The sequence below is a fragment of the Salvelinus sp. IW2-2015 genome, linkage group LG15 (genome assembly GCF_002910315.2).
Source record: "Salvelinus sp. IW2-2015 linkage group LG15, ASM291031v2, whole genome shotgun sequence".
NCBI classification, from domain to species: Eukaryota; Metazoa; Chordata; class Actinopteri; order Salmoniformes; family Salmonidae; genus Salvelinus; species Salvelinus sp. IW2-2015.
The window spans coordinates 55395944-55412033 of NC_036855.1; positions in this window are offsets into that span (position 1 = coordinate 55395944).

A 16090-nucleotide genomic window follows, 5' to 3' on the forward strand; every position below is an offset into this window, starting at 1 on the left:
ACAAAGAGTTCCACATGTTCATCAATAAATGTGGTTTATTGTTTTGTAAGAATGGGATAAGAGTGCATAGTGCTGGTAAGAAGGATTGATGCTTTTACAATCATATACAGTACTCACTATTCACTTGAGTCAATGGGTTGGAGGATAAAGAACTCCTGAGTGGCATTTTGTTTTTCAGGAAAATAACTACCAGCAGTAGGATTATCCTGAAATGAGCATGTGTTTTTGAAAAGCCTCTTATGGTCAGAGATTATCCGGTAATGTTTACTTCAGTTTTTGACTTCCTGCTTTAACACATACAGTTCTGAACCATACAGTGAGAGGATTTAAAACTTTGAGTAATAACACTAGTGCTTTTCTGACTGGAGTGTTACCCTGCTATTCCTCAAGCTCAGATATTTGCTTTTTGAGGAGCTAATTGCCAGTTTGTGTTACAAAAAGGATTCATACTTCTTGATACTGTATTTATTCATATAAAATGTTCCTTTAAGCCTGCTCATGTTCACAATCTCCGTAAACGACACTTTGACRTTTGATAAAGTTATTTTCTCCACTAAGTTCTTGCAAATTTAGCTGCCATTCACTTGGKACTCTAGTTCTAAATGTCACATGTWAAAAAAATACATTATAGGGATTGGGTCCTAGTAATTACACCACAGGAATTACTGGGGTGTCCCTGACTAACCAGAAGGCAGGTGTTGTGTGGACACACTACCACAATGAATACCAATGAAAGGTGCAACTGTACCATTGGATCTCTCTAAAATGTATCCTATACAGCCTATTACTGGGTCATCTCAACTCCTAGTTAAACCCAATTTCACAACCACTATACACACGCAAGTGTAAAATTATGATTAGCATCTTCAAAATAATCAGTTTGTTGTATTCATAMAGGGTTGAGTATAATGAGAGTGCTTCTATTGGTAGCAAAACAAAATGGAGAGTAGAGGGGAGATCCCCTTCGGAGCTAAAAGCTAATGGAGTTCAGAGTTCTCGGGGCTCTCCGGCTTTCCTGTGTAAATMTATCAATTATAGGGAGGGCTCCACTAATGAGGTCCCTGGCCAGTTTGGGGAGTAATCAGAGCCAGACAGCTCCAGAGTTCGTGCTTGTTAAAAATGCCTGTTTAATAAAGCAGGCACCCATCCCAGGGAAAGGTCCTGGAGCTGAGGAGTCATTCTTAAAAGGACAATTCCACCACATTTTGATGTTTTAGCTTTTTTGTTAGTCATTACTGACACAAAATCCTTTTTTTTATAATTTTTAAGGTCGTCTACAAGCAGGGCTCTCTCAACCCCTTCCGGAGAGCTACCGGTCCAGTAGGTTTTCACTCCAACCCAAATCAAGCGCGCCCTGATTTTAATAATTAGCTAAGTTGATAAGCTGAATCGGTTAGTTACAGCTAGGGTTGAGTTGAAAACCTACGGAGGGTAGAACAGAATTCCGAGACCACTGGTCTATAGTGTACTACAATTCCCAGGATGCATTTCGTCTCCCATGATGCAATGCTCCTCCTTAGTTAGCCTGGTAGTTAGCTTAGCTGGCCAGCAAGCAAAGACAAAGTTTATGTCATAAGTTTTGAGGTTTTATTTCACATTACCTGTTGGAGTTGCAATCACACATATATATATATTAAATGTCCTCTCACTGTCAAACTGTGTTAATTTTCAGAAAAACTTAACAGTGTAAATATTTCTATGAACATATCAAGTCAACAACTGAGACATAAACTGAACAAGTTCCCACAGACATGTGGACTAACAGAAATGGCAATAATGGTCCCTGAACAAAAAAGGGGGGGTCAAAATCAAAAGTAACAGTCAGGATCTGGTGTGGCCACCAACTGCCATTAAGTAATGCAGGCATCTCCTCCTCATGGGCTGCAGCCAGATTTGCCAGTTCTTGCTGTGAGATTACCCACTCTTCCACCAAGGCATCGGCAAGGTCCCTAGCCCTCACCCTCCGATCCAACAGGTCCCATGGGATTGAGATCCGGGCTCTTCGCGGCCATGGCAGAACACTGACATCCTGTTCTTGCAGGAAATCACGCACAGAATGAGCAGTATGGCTGGTGCATTGTCATGCTGGAGGGTTATGTCAGGTGAGCCCTGCAGGAAGCGGTACCACATTGAGGGAGGAGGATGTCTTCCCTGAAACGCACAGCATTGGAGATTGCCTGCAAGACAGCAAGCTCAGTCTGATGATGCTGTGACACACCGCCCCAGACCATGACGGATCCGCCACCTCCAAATCGATCCCGCTCCAGAGTATAGGCTTGCGTGGAATGCTCCATTTCCTTCGACGATAAACGCGAATCCAAACCTCACCCCGGTGTAGACATTAGTGAGACATTTTGCAAGTCCTTGTTGGTCCAGCGACGGTGGAGGGTTTGTGGCCCATAGGCAACATTGTGCCGTGATGACGGTGAGACCGCCTTACAGCCTACAAGCCCTCAGTCCAGCCTCTCTCAGCCATGCGGACAGTCTGAAGCACTGATTGGAGGGATTGTGCGGTTCTCTGGTGTCAACTTGGCAGTTATTGTTGCCATCCTGTACCTGTCCCGCAGGTGTGATTTTGGATGTACGATCCGGTGCAGGTGTTTTACACGCTCGTGGTCTACCACTGCCGAGGACGATCAAGCTGTCCGTCCTGTCTCTCTGTCGCGCTATCTTAGGCGTCTCACAGTACGGACATTACAATTTATTGCCCTGCCACATTCTGCGTCAGTCTCTCATGCCTCCTTACAGCATGCCTAAGACACGTTCACGCAGATGAGCAGGGACCCTGGGCATCTTTCTTTTTGGTGTTTTCAGAGTTCAGTAGAAAGGCCTCTAGTGTTCCTAAGTTTTCATAACTGTGACCTTAATTGCCTGCCGTCTGTAAGCTGTTAGTGTCTTAACAACCATTCCACAGGTGCATGTTCATTAATTGCTTATGGTTCATTGAATAAGCATGGGAAACAGTATTTAAACGCTTTACAATGAAGATCTGTGAAGTTATTTGGATTTTTCTGAATTATCTTTGAAAGACAGGGTCCTGATAAAGGGACGTTTATTTTCTTGCTGAGTTTATATACACACACACATACATATATATATATATATATACAGTGAGGGAAAAAAGTATTTGATCCCCTGCTGATTTTGTACATTTGCCCACTGACAAAGAAGTTATCAGTCTATCATTTTAATGGTAGGTTTATTTGAAGGAAAAAGGAAACCGCACACTGCTCTTGATAGTATCACTCATATTTAATAAGCTTACGTATCGGCCTCACGGCCTTCGTCAGAGCTGTTGTGGTTTATTTAACAGTGAGAGACAGAAAAACAACCAAAAAATCCAGAAAAACGCATGTAAAAAATGTTATAAATTGATTTGCATTTTAATGAGGGAAATAAGTATTTGACCCCCTCTCAATCTGAAAGCTTTCTGGCTCCCAGGTGTCTTTTATGCAGGTAAKGAGCTGAGATTAGGAGAACACTCTTAAAGGGAGTGCTCCGAATCTCAGTTTGTTACCTGTATAAAAGACACCTGTCCACAGAAGCAATCAATCCATCAGATTCCAAACTCTGATTTTGTACGTTCGCTGGGATGGGCTACAGGACAATAGGCAAGCAGCTTGGTGAGAAGGCAACAACTGTTGGCGCAATTATTAAAAAATGGAAGAAGTTCAAGATGATGGTCAATCACCCTCGGTCTGGGGCTCCATGCAAGATCTCACCTCGTGGGGCATCAATGATCATGAGGAAGGTGAGGGATCAGCCCAGAACTACACGGCAGGACCTGGTCAATGACCTGAAGAGAGCTGGGACCACAGTCTCAAAGAAACCATTAGTAACACACTACGCCGTCATGGATTAAAATCCTGCAGCCCACGCAAAGTCCCCCTGCTCAAGCCAGCGCATGTCCAGGCCCGTCTGAAGTTTGCCAGTGACCATTTGGATGATCCAGAGGAGGAATGGGAGAAGGTCATGTGGTCTGATGAGACAAAAATAGAGAGGGAATTTTGTCTAAACTCCACGCGACGTGTTTGGAGGAAGAAGAAGGATGAGTACAACCCCAGAACACCATCCACAACCGTGAAAGCATGGAGGTGGGAAGCATCATTCTTTGGGGATGCTTTTCTGCAAAGGGGACAGGACGACTGCACCGTATTGAGGGGAGAATGGATGGGCGCCAGTATCGCGAGATCTTGGCCAAAACAACCTTTGCCCTCAGTAAGAGCATTGAAGATGGTCGTGTGCGGGTCTCCAGCATGACAACGACGACCCGAAGCACCACAAGCCGAGGGCAAACTAAGGAGTGCTCCGTAAGAAGCATCTCAAGGTCCTGGAGTGGCCTAGCCAGTAGAAAACCCAATAGAAAATCTTTGGAGGGAGCTGAAAGTACGTATTGCCCAGCGACAGCCCCGAAACCTGAAGGATCTGGAGAAGGTCTGTATGGAGGAGTGGGCCAAAATCCCTGCTGCAGTGTGTGCAAACCTGGTCAAGAACTACAGGAAACGTATGATCTCTGGAATTGCAAACAAAGGTTTCTGTACCAAATATTAAGTTCTGCTTTTCTGARGTATCAAATACTTATGTCATGCAATAAAATGCTAATTAATTACTTAAAAATCATACAATGTGATTTTCTGTATTTTTGTTTTAGATTCCGTCTCTCACAGTTGAAGTGTACCTATGATAAAAATTACAGACCTCTACATGCTTTGTAAGTAGGAAAACCTGCAAAATCGGCAGTGTATCAAATACTTGTTCTCCCCACTGTATATATATATATGTATGTGTATATATGTATATACATGTATATATTATATGTGTGTTCATGTCACTGTTACCAGTCAACTGCATTACGCCAAAAAAAGTTAAGAAATTAGATGCTAACGAATTCTAACCATAAGTTACTTTGTCTGATAATGGTTASCTAGCATGCTAGCTAGCCCGACTGCTACATCCAAAATAATAGTYATTGCAACAATAACAACTGAATTGTATCTTAGCGACTGTCTTAAACAACAGTCCAAACAACATGTAGGCATGTTAGAACACCACATTTATTATGACATTTACAGACAAATCACTGTGGAATCCTAGTCTCTCATGATTGAAGCCTGTTGTATCTTTGGTGCTAACATTAGCAATGCTAGCTAAGTAGCGAACCCTGCTGCATCTGAWGTAAAGTGTTTAAAAAATAACAACTAAATACAGCCATAGCGACTGTCCAAATAACCATCCAACAACACTGTAGGCCTATTGGAACTAATAAAAGTATGAAGTTTTATATAAAAGAACTAGAGACTGCATCCATGATGTCCGACCACTGTTTTCAACGTAATCTGATCACCTTCGCGTACTCCGATTCATAGACCGTCTATATCCGGGTTGCATGCGGTTTACTTGACCCAATTTTACATGCACACTAGCACTCAATGTGCACAAGGAGCAGCGCGAGCAGAGACGACGTCACGTCATTCAAAATCATGGCAGACAGTGGATGAATAWAACATTTTTWATTTTTTTAATCAGCCTCAGCAACAATTAWATGAATAATATTAGGAATTTCTAAATCGGACTTCTCTGTGGGGCCGTCTATGGGAGTTGTCTTTCTGGGCCGGTTGTCAGTTAAGCTGCAGTACCGAAAGAAGACTGTAGTCGAAAGCCTGCTTCCAGACCAGAACCCTGGCCCCATGGGAGTGGTTTTGCTGAATGGAATCATYGGAGTTTGAGCCTTGAACAACAACAAACATATTGGCATTAGCTGACTATAAATATCATTATATAGGTTTTTTATTTATTTAAATATTTAAAGATATTATCAGATGAAGACAACCAGAGCAACATACAGTATAGCAGGGAGTTCCAATATGACCAGAAAACGACAGACAGGTTATATAGACAGCTGAAAATGTCCATAATTTATTTTACTAGGCCTCTCAGGTATCCTACTTGAAAACGTCACAGAGAAGCAATTTCCAGTTTTGCACATCACTAAACAGTCAATAGACATGAAATCATAAAATTACACCAAAACTGTGTAGGACATCACTCATTTCTTTATAACAACAACCCAAAAGTTAAAAGTYGTGGAGTTARCCTTTAATATTRCTCTGGACAGGGACTGACAGAGGAGGCCATTAATTGACTATGTACTGTAGTTTTGTGCATGGATAGTATTGTGTATTCATTTTGCTTGTATGTATAATTACATATGAATATATGTAATTTGTTACTGTAACATCATTGCACAAACAACTAACATTGTGGTCCACCTGGCATAATAAATGTACAGGAATTAAAAGGAGTCAGTTCTGTAATCATTATATATGGCCGCTATAGGTTGTTTCTTCCCCACATTAAACTTCTTATGGCTGCAATCCCGCTACCGGATCGATATGACAACAGCCAGTGAAAGTGCAGGGCGCCTAATTAGAATTCCTCAACACATACATGTGTCTTATATCATTTTAAAGGTAATTCTTGTTAATCCCACCAAAGTGTCCAATTCAATATATCTTTTCAGCGAAAGCACTACAAACGATTATGTTAGGTCACACCAAACCACAATAAGCAAGCCATTTTTCCAGCGAAAGATAGCAGTCAAAAAAAGCAGAAATAGAGATAGAAATGAATCACTAACCTTGTGATATCTTCATCAGATGACACTCATAGGACTTCATGTTAACACATACATGTGCTGTTTGTTTTGATAAAGTTCATATTTATATCAAAAAATTCTGAGTTTAGCATTATGCGCGTTACATTCACTAGTTCCAAAAATCATCAAGTGATTTTGCATAGATTTTGCATCGTTCAACAAGAAATACGCATCATAAATGTAGATGAATAATACAATGTTACACACAATGGATTAATAGATATACCTCTCTTTAATGCAACCGCTGTGTCAGATTTCAAAAAATTCTTTACGGAAAAAGCAATCATGCAATAATCTGAGACGGAGCTCAGAACAATAGCCAAATTAGCCGCAATGTTGGGGTCAACAGAAACCAGAAATACATGATAAATGTTTCCTTACCTTTGATGAACTTCATCAGAATGCAGTCCTAGGAATTCCCAGGTCCCAAAAATAAATCTTGATTGTGTTCGGATAATGTCCATTATTTATGTCCAATTAGCTACTTTTGGTTAGCGCGTTTGGTAAACAATTCCAAAAAGTCACAAAGCGCGTCCACTATAAACGTGACGAAATGTCCAAAAGTTCCATAACAGTCAGTAGAACATGTCAAACGATGTACTGAATCAATCTTTAGAATGTTGTTAACTACATCTTGAATAACTTCCAACCGGGAGAATTAGATTGACTTCAGTTGAGAGATGGACGGAGATACGCTATCACGTGAACGCGCGTGTTCAATGCGTGGTCACTCTCTGTCTCCTTCGGCCCCCTTCACATAGAGTCATCAGACAAAGTTCTATTGACTGTTGACATTTAGTGGGAGTCGTATGAGTTGAAAAACTCATCAATATCTCGCTGTATTTCAATGAGAGCTTGGTTGAAAATCTAGCACCCTCAGAAAAATTCCAAAACAGGAAGTGGAACTTCTCAGGTTTTTGCCTGCCATATGAGTTCTGCTATACTCACAGCCATAATTCAAACAATTTTAGAAACTTCAGAGTGTTTTCTATCCAATACTAATAATAATATGCAAATATTAGCAACTATGACTGAGGAGCAGGCCATTTCCTCTGGGCACCTCTMTGCACCTTTCATCCAAGCTACTCAATACTGCCCCTGCAGTCATTTAAATGCAATGTCACACAAAAGCTCAGTAAATGAGCTGGAAGAGGCTCTTTGACCTCATTGTGCTATCCACTGAAATGTTCATCTGACACCAAAGAGAGGACAAGAAAAACAGGTAAATCCTGGCCTTTTGATCTTACTGTATCCCTCTACAGTGCATGTGTGTTCAAAAGTATCAGGAGTCATTAAAAATCACCAGCATTGCTGTGAGGCTCTGTGCTGTTGAGATGAGAAACCAAGGTTACAGGAGAGCACTGGGTTGTCAGGCCCCAGCCTTTACTCAAATGGGCTTTGAGGGCTCAGAAGATGAAGGACCACATCTACCAGGTTGTATGCCATTTTTACAGACKCAAACATCCAACATGCACAAATTGAAGGAAATGTATCCATGTTTGTAATATAATGTGGGTATAATAATATAGCAATTCATTTAATGTAGCAATTCAAAGTAAGTGGATCATCAACATCAAGTGTGTTAGAAACATGAGCCTTTTTGCTTTGCCTTGTTATACGTTATATGGTTAAATGTCACTAGAATGACCCTTTCTTGGGATCGATCAAAAAGATTGATCGATCCCAAGATCCATTACTTTTTCTACCAGAATTGTATTAATGGTGTGCAAAGGTAATGGGGGTCAATGAGCAATCGAAAAAGCCATAATCTTTCTCATGCATATTTGAATTGTGAACATGTAATACGAGAGTGAAATATTTCCACCTTCATTTATTTTCTGACGTGAGAAATAAGTATATCATTCATCAATGGTGTTACATTAAGATCTCAAAGTGCCATGTAGCCTACAGATGTAGGATCTTAATTTGAGCCAGTTTGCTACAGCAGGAAAATACTTTAGCAGCAACAGGAKATGTGAATTATTATGTGGATTATAATTAATGGACATATTTTTCGTTAGGGCAAATCAAGTCTGACATTTTAAATGGAAATTACAAACTTTAGAAGCCTTTTTAAACTTTGAATACACAKATTWGCATTTTCTGCTGGGCAGGAACATTSTCAGTAACAAAAAAGTTATCAAATTAAGATCCTGACCCAAGGTCTGTTCTGTGTGCAACCTCGTAATTATTTAGTTCAGGTTTGGACTTGGGGAAGCTGATCCGAGATCTATTCGAAGAACCTCCCTAAAGTCTAGAACCACAGACAGATAGGACAACCGCCAACACAAAACACTGCACGTTCTTTTTAAAGATCCTTACTGTCATTTTATTTTTTGTAATTTAAATAGATTTCTAWGTCTTTTTGTAAATGATTGTAAAGCCCAATATGGACATACATCTGTATGTTACTGGGTCAACTTTTCAGTTGCATATCAATGTTTTTCCATGTACTATGGTTGTTGTTGCTGGCATAATTAGTATTTTAACCACTAAGAGCATACAGATTCACTCTGAAGAGGAAAAGTAGCTATAGGAAAAGTTATTTGAAATATTTAAGTATGAGCCAAATCTCTTGAGCTCTGAAAAGTGTTACAGGTGCCTTGGTGTGTGAGTAACAGCTAGCATTAAAGGGCTTTCCCTCCAAGCAATAACTTTGGAATTGTAGACATAGTTGGATGTTGAACGCTCTATGAATTTCAATCATTGTGCCTTCTGCAAGTCCATCTCTTCTATTACCTTATGTACTGTATGTCTGAAATATAAATCTCATATGAATGGCAGTGGTCTTTTGGTGTCATCGGCATGAAGGGCTGTCCATTTTCAAAAGCTTCCATTCAAAGGTTCTTAAAGAACTTCAAACCTTCACTCTAAAATAAAAAGAAAGCTCAGTAAAATAAAAATAAATAAAAAAAAGACAGTGCAGTCTAAAATATATATTCACAATTTACAACGTGGTCTTGAATCATCAAAACKAAAAAAATCTGCTATTAGCGTTTCACTGAGGAATGAGAGGGTTGGGATGGAGAAAGATGGAAATAGAAGTGCAAAGTGATTAACTCATCAATGTATGTCTGTGAATGTATGTCTTCTTGTACTCACAGACTGCAACACYTACTTTCTACATAGTACACCTGCAAACTTTTAGCAACCCATAGATTGCTCAGTATGATTCAAAGGATTTGAGGCCTGAGGAAACCAAGGGTTGCAACCAGGAGCGAAAATCTTATATCAACCTTGGAAGGGGACATATACATTATTTTCTCAAGAGCAATTCCTGAGGGGGACACCAAAAGTAGTGCTGTAACACATAGCATACGTTGTATATGTTAATGTATATTGAGGAACCATAATTCCTACAACTGGATAATTGATAGTACAGTAGTTAACTTGAGGGTTTTCCCCAACTTGTTCAATATGTTTAAATCATTATAATACCACTACTAATTAATAGTTATAAGCAGTGCCTCCTTACCAGTCCAGTATGTATGCTCAGGTATTCGTTACTTACAACCAGCAATATCAAGAAAGGTCAGTAGTGTACAATGGTACATATGTACACTGTATGGGTGTGTTTTCATAAATACAATGAACATGGTGTGATCACATCTAAACGAATCTCCATTGAGACCATCACAAAGTTGGTCTCCGTTATGAATTGACCTTTTAAATTTGACTTTTCTGATACATTTATATAAGTCATTAAATATGTGCACCTGGCCTGAGTCTACTACAATATCTTTTGCAAGAACAAAAGTTTAAAATAAGACAGTTCTAAAAGCATAAAGTGATATCTACCTTCAATGAAAAACCCAAATAAATCAAACAAATATTCCTTCAGTCAGTTGTGCTTAACTCTTCAACAGCAGCTATGGACAAGTATAGTCGCACAAAGTATGCATTTTAAATAAATACATGAAATAATAAATGTTTGTAATTGTACGGAAAACTACTAAACAAAAGACAAATATCTAATTACACCAGGGTCTCAAACAGGGGTCCATGGACTAATTGCAAGGGCGTCGTGAAATAAAAAAGTGTAATGAATGTAGTCAGTACCACAAGGTTTCCAGTAAGTTTACATATAATATAGAGGGGGTGGAGGTCCCTGAGGACCGCTCAAAACCTTGCCTGCCTTGTTGCCTCAAAATATGCAGGGGTTCCAGTAGCCCAAAAAGGTTGAGAACCACTGCTATACACACTAACTGAACAGAAACGAGCATACTGTTTGCGGGTTTTCCTCAACAACACATCAGTTGCCACTTTCGCAATGCCTGCCTCGCCTGTTGTCTCGACACCCTGTAAGGCCCAATAAACTCCTTGTGAGGGACATGGTCATGGTCACATACGCAGACAGACATTCTCCTGTTCAGCCACAGAGACATCTTGAGTACCATCAACAATTAATGAAAATTGTACAATCGGAAGAGACCTAATCTCAGCTGCAATGCCTCGAATGACTATTGCGCATGATGTTCAGAATTTCATCTGTGCTTTGGGCCTGGTGTACATTGTGGTACGCTCTGTTAACACTTCAGTAAAATGGGATCATCCTCTTCTGCCTATGAGTTTCAAATTCTGGTATAAATTCCACGTCATCCGTGTGGCTCTTAAAGGCTTGTCCCTGTCTTACTAACATGCGCCACCGAACTAACAATTTTCATAAGCAATGCCTTGCGTCATCCTGCTGTTTAACCCCACGCGCTGGATAAGCTGGGACAGCGGTGATGTGATTTCTGCGGTGGGCTGGGGTTGAAGATTACAAAGTGCGTGTGGGTTTGCAGTTTTGATGTGCTGTGAATTTTCAATGGCTTTTCTCCGAGTTCCTAAATCCTGCACTAATTAAGACGCAGCATCTGCTCTTTGGCCAAAAGAGGCTGTCTTGAAACCCTTGGCTACAGTGAAAACACAACACTCCTTTTATTGATGGATTATAATATGTAGCCAGGGGAAATCGCGAAACCATCTCTCTTGAAACGTCAAACACTCTGTTGGCAAGAGTTTTGGGTTCTTATAAATTGTGGTGTGGCGTTGATAGGGTTTTGTGCCTACACTGTGGTAACTGGACAATGCTGTGCCACTGTCCCCTATACTGGGGCTGCTGGCAACAAGGTGAAACTTGGTCCTGCGCGTGGCTGTGACACTGTCCTCTCTGAAGTCTCTCCCTGGCTCTTTCCTTTACACCACCTAACTGAACTCACAGTCTGTCTGCAGAATAAAATAAGGTGTTTGCGTACTCCTAACTCGGTACCACAAAACTACACAATAATCAAACACGAATACCTATGGCCGTAAACAAATCTTAGTTTTGTCACCAGTTTAAGTTGAGAGTGGGGGTATCCATGGCTATTCTCATTATGTCCCTATTTTACAAGTCAAAAAAATTGAGACCTTTCATAATGTTGCCAAACAAAGACTCAACAAACATTACCTTGAGACTCCCTGTCTCTGCCAATCTGTCCCTGCATATCTGTCCCCAGCTCTGCTGTCTGTGTGCCATCTGTTGCCTGCTCTGCCTAAATGACATCATTGTGAAACATTTCCATTGCATTCCACTTCCTTTTCTTATGAACATTTTATCACTAGTCTTTTGAGATTTAGGCTACTAGAGTTCTTACTATGCGTTTGGTTCTGACAAATACTCTGATGTCCGTCTTCTTACTTTTTCTGCCATTTTTTTCTACCTGGTGGCTGGCCTAGCTGCACACACACACATTTACACAACACATGCTGCAGTACCTTTGATGTAATTTTAATAGTGTTTGTTTCCATATTGGCTGGCTTCCCAACAATAGCTGAATTTGTAAAGCAAGCGAGCACCAATTCCGTTTCTGTGTGTTTGCTATAATCTTTGCTACCTGGTATAAATAAAGGTGAAATAAAAAAAACCATAAAAAGTTCACTAGCGACAATTTTTATCTTTTGCACGAGACCATTATATATATTTAAGACAATGGAGAAGAGAAGTGTAGTTCTTGTTCTGTTCAGTTTGGACTCTAGTTAATCGCTAACTTATCAAGCAGGGACGTCGAAGCACTACAGCTGCATGGTGATCTTGGAATAAATTGACGATAGCAAAGATTCATCTTTGACGACGCCACATAAATGGAATAGTACTAGCTAGCTTGATAGTTATTATGTTTGCTTTAGTTTGCGCGTCTATGCTCTGCAAAATTCAGTCTAGTGGTTGAACCCTGCACTAATAAAATATAAATATACATTGCTATGGACTGCTATGGATTGACTGGATTAACCTCACGTCAGTTACGTACATATCCCTTTCCGGACAGTAAGATACGACACCCCTCTATTACTTTGCGCAGCTAAAGAACTGGCAGTGGATCAAACCATTGTGAGGCAAAGGGCGGGGGGGTCGCAATCTTTTGAAATCTAAAACGCGCTATTAAGTGGTCTTATAATCCAGCAAAGTGTCTTTTCAATTGCGATATTTTAATATTTTGAAATTACATAGTTATAGTTTACAGTGATATATTGGGGGGACAAATCATATTTTTCCCAAGATGGGGGGGGTCGTGCTCCCCGTCCCCCCTGGGATTTCCGCCTATGGTTGCAACATATACTGCAAATTGAGAGTAGGCTTATACACGCAGTATTGGTGACATTGTTGATTTAACCATTCTCATGGCTATCTTAGTTGAACAACTGCTGCTTTTGGAACACTATCTACAGATATTCTGCCAAAATAAAGAAACACTTGCGTAAATGAGGATACAAAGTTATTGAAGCAGGTGTTTCCACACAGGTGTGGTTCCTGAGTAATTTAGCAATTACACATCTCATCATGCTTAGGTCATGTACAGAAATGCCAAGTTTCCCATTATTTTGCTACCATGGCTAGAAAAAAGAGATCTCAGTGACTTTGAGGGGTCTCAACGGAGCATAAGGTGGTTTAAAGGGTATGTGTGTGTGTGTGTGTGTGTGTGTGTTGTGTGTGTGTGTGTGTGTGTGTGTGTGTGTGTGTGTGTGTGTGTGTTGTTGTGTGTGTGTGTGTTGTGTGTGTGTCGTGTGTGTGTGTGTGTGTTGTTGTGGGGGTGTGTGTGTGCGTGTAGGCATGCGTGTGTGCGTTAGCATGGCCGTGCGTGTGCATTAGCATGCGTGTTGTGCATGTGTTCGATGTGCTCTCAGTCACCAGTTCTCATCCAATTGAACACGCATGGGAGATTCTGGAGCGGCGTCTGAGACAGCGTTTACACCACCATCAACAAAACACCAAAATGATGGAAAGTCTCATGGAAGAATGGTGTTGCATCCCTCCAATAGAGTTCCAGACACTTGTAGAATCTATGCAAGGCGCATTGAAGCTGTTCTGGTGGCCCTATTAAGACACTCTATGTTGACTGTTTCCTTTATTTTGTTAGTTACCTGTACATGCTGGCAAAACCACACTTGGAACTCCAGAGTAAGGGTATGTTCCAATTCAGCAAAAGGGTCTGCACAGGCCACACGTCACTGATATGCCTTATTCAGGTGTGATCTGATCCATGGGGATTCACAATGTTTAGTTAGTATGTAATAACCTGGGTGTTACATACGGATCAACCAGTATTCCTCACTAGAACAGGAAGTCATTTCCCAGTGGTCAGTCTGAATGAGTGGGGGCTGATATATAGATTTGTCTTAACTTGTTCTAACTTGTTTAGCGTTTTCGAAGCTATCAGATCAGAATATAGAAACATAATAATTGCAGTCGAGAATGGTATGCTCATGTGTCAGCTATGGAATAGAACAGAACCTTTCTACGACATTTAATGAATCTTAAAGGCCACTTTTTCTTAATTTGAAGATCAATTGTGTTTTTTTCTCCCTTTGCTGTCTTGGATGCAGTATTACTAAAATCAAGGCATACATTTGCATCAAACACACATAAATATATATGTGGGGGCTTTGAAGTTAAATGAATCTCACTTCTCCATTATCCTCTACATGTGCTGTTTTTGAAATCAAACACGTCTCAGACAGCAACCTTACTGTAATTAATGGCTGCGGAGCAGCACATATCACATGACATTCTAGGATCTGCTAAACAGTGAAACAAACCTCTTCACACTGACAATGAAGAGGAATAACAAGTTGTAATTTGAAAAGGATGAGCTATTCCATTTAAAAACACCCAAGTCATTATACAGTCAAGAAGATTCCATAAAATGGCTTCAGTATTAGTATGAGCTGTGGTGAAAGGTTGTATTTAATATTTCCTTTTTTCAAATTCTCTTTCCCCCGCTTTAGAGCTTGACGTCCGAAGTACGTCATCAATACAATCATTCAATTGTATTGAACTGAGGAAGTTTCAAAGTCATATAATGTTCCATTGAAAGGTTTAGGATAAGTAGTTTACCCTTTTGTTGGTCCACAAGGTTGTGGTAATTACATGTTTTCACCAGGGACAGTTATTATTCAGATTTGACTGCCATGAAAAATTGCTTCTAAACCACTCTTGAACTGAATGCAAAATGTAGCAGATATGAATAAGTGCTCTTTAGATCCACTATTCTCAGCTCTCCAGTGACGACCTCTCTTCCAAATACACCAGAAGGTCAACAGCAAAATAAACACAAGCTTGTATTGGAAACTCTTAAAATGTTCTATTTTTGAAGGGGATGTTCAACTACAATATCCATCTGTATCAATATGTCCTGTGTACCAAAGCTGAACCAAAGCTGAACCAAAACTGAACAATAAAACATGTTCTTACACTTTCTTTTTTTAGGGGGGCTTTGCTTTCTAAAGGTTCATAACTCAATAGACGAGGTGGGCCATCATCCACTTATACTCTTGGTGAATGTCATCCAGAAACATTCCTACTCTTCCGTCTGGCTCTCAACACCTTTTCACTGTGATTGAGGTCCCCTTCTTCAGTTTGCAAGTGTCCATAAATCTGACAATTTTTTCACAAGTCATCAGTCCGTCTTAATGCTACAACAGAGACTATGATTTGAAGAAGTTTTATAGCTTTCACCAGAAAAATGTGTCAATTATCCCTTTTCACTTTAAACATGTATATGTTTGATCCTTAATTTATCAAAATAATCCACACTATATGACCTGAAAATAAGCAAATAAAGGCTCGCCAGCAAAAGGGTTTACCTATTAACTTCTTATGGCTGCAATCCCGGTAACAGGATGATATGACAACAGCCAGTGAAAGTGCAGGGCGCCAAATTCAAAACAACAGAAATCTCATAATAAAAATTCCTCAGGCAAACATGTTTCTTATACCATTTTAAAGGTAATCTTGTTAATCCCACCAAAGTGTCTGATTTCAAATATGCTTTTCAGTGAAAGCACTAAAAACGATTATGTTAGGTCACACCAAACCACAATAAGCACAGCCATTTTTCCAGCGAAAGATAGCAGTCACAAAAAGCACAAATAGAGATAAAATGAATCACTAACCTTTGATGATCTTCATCAGAT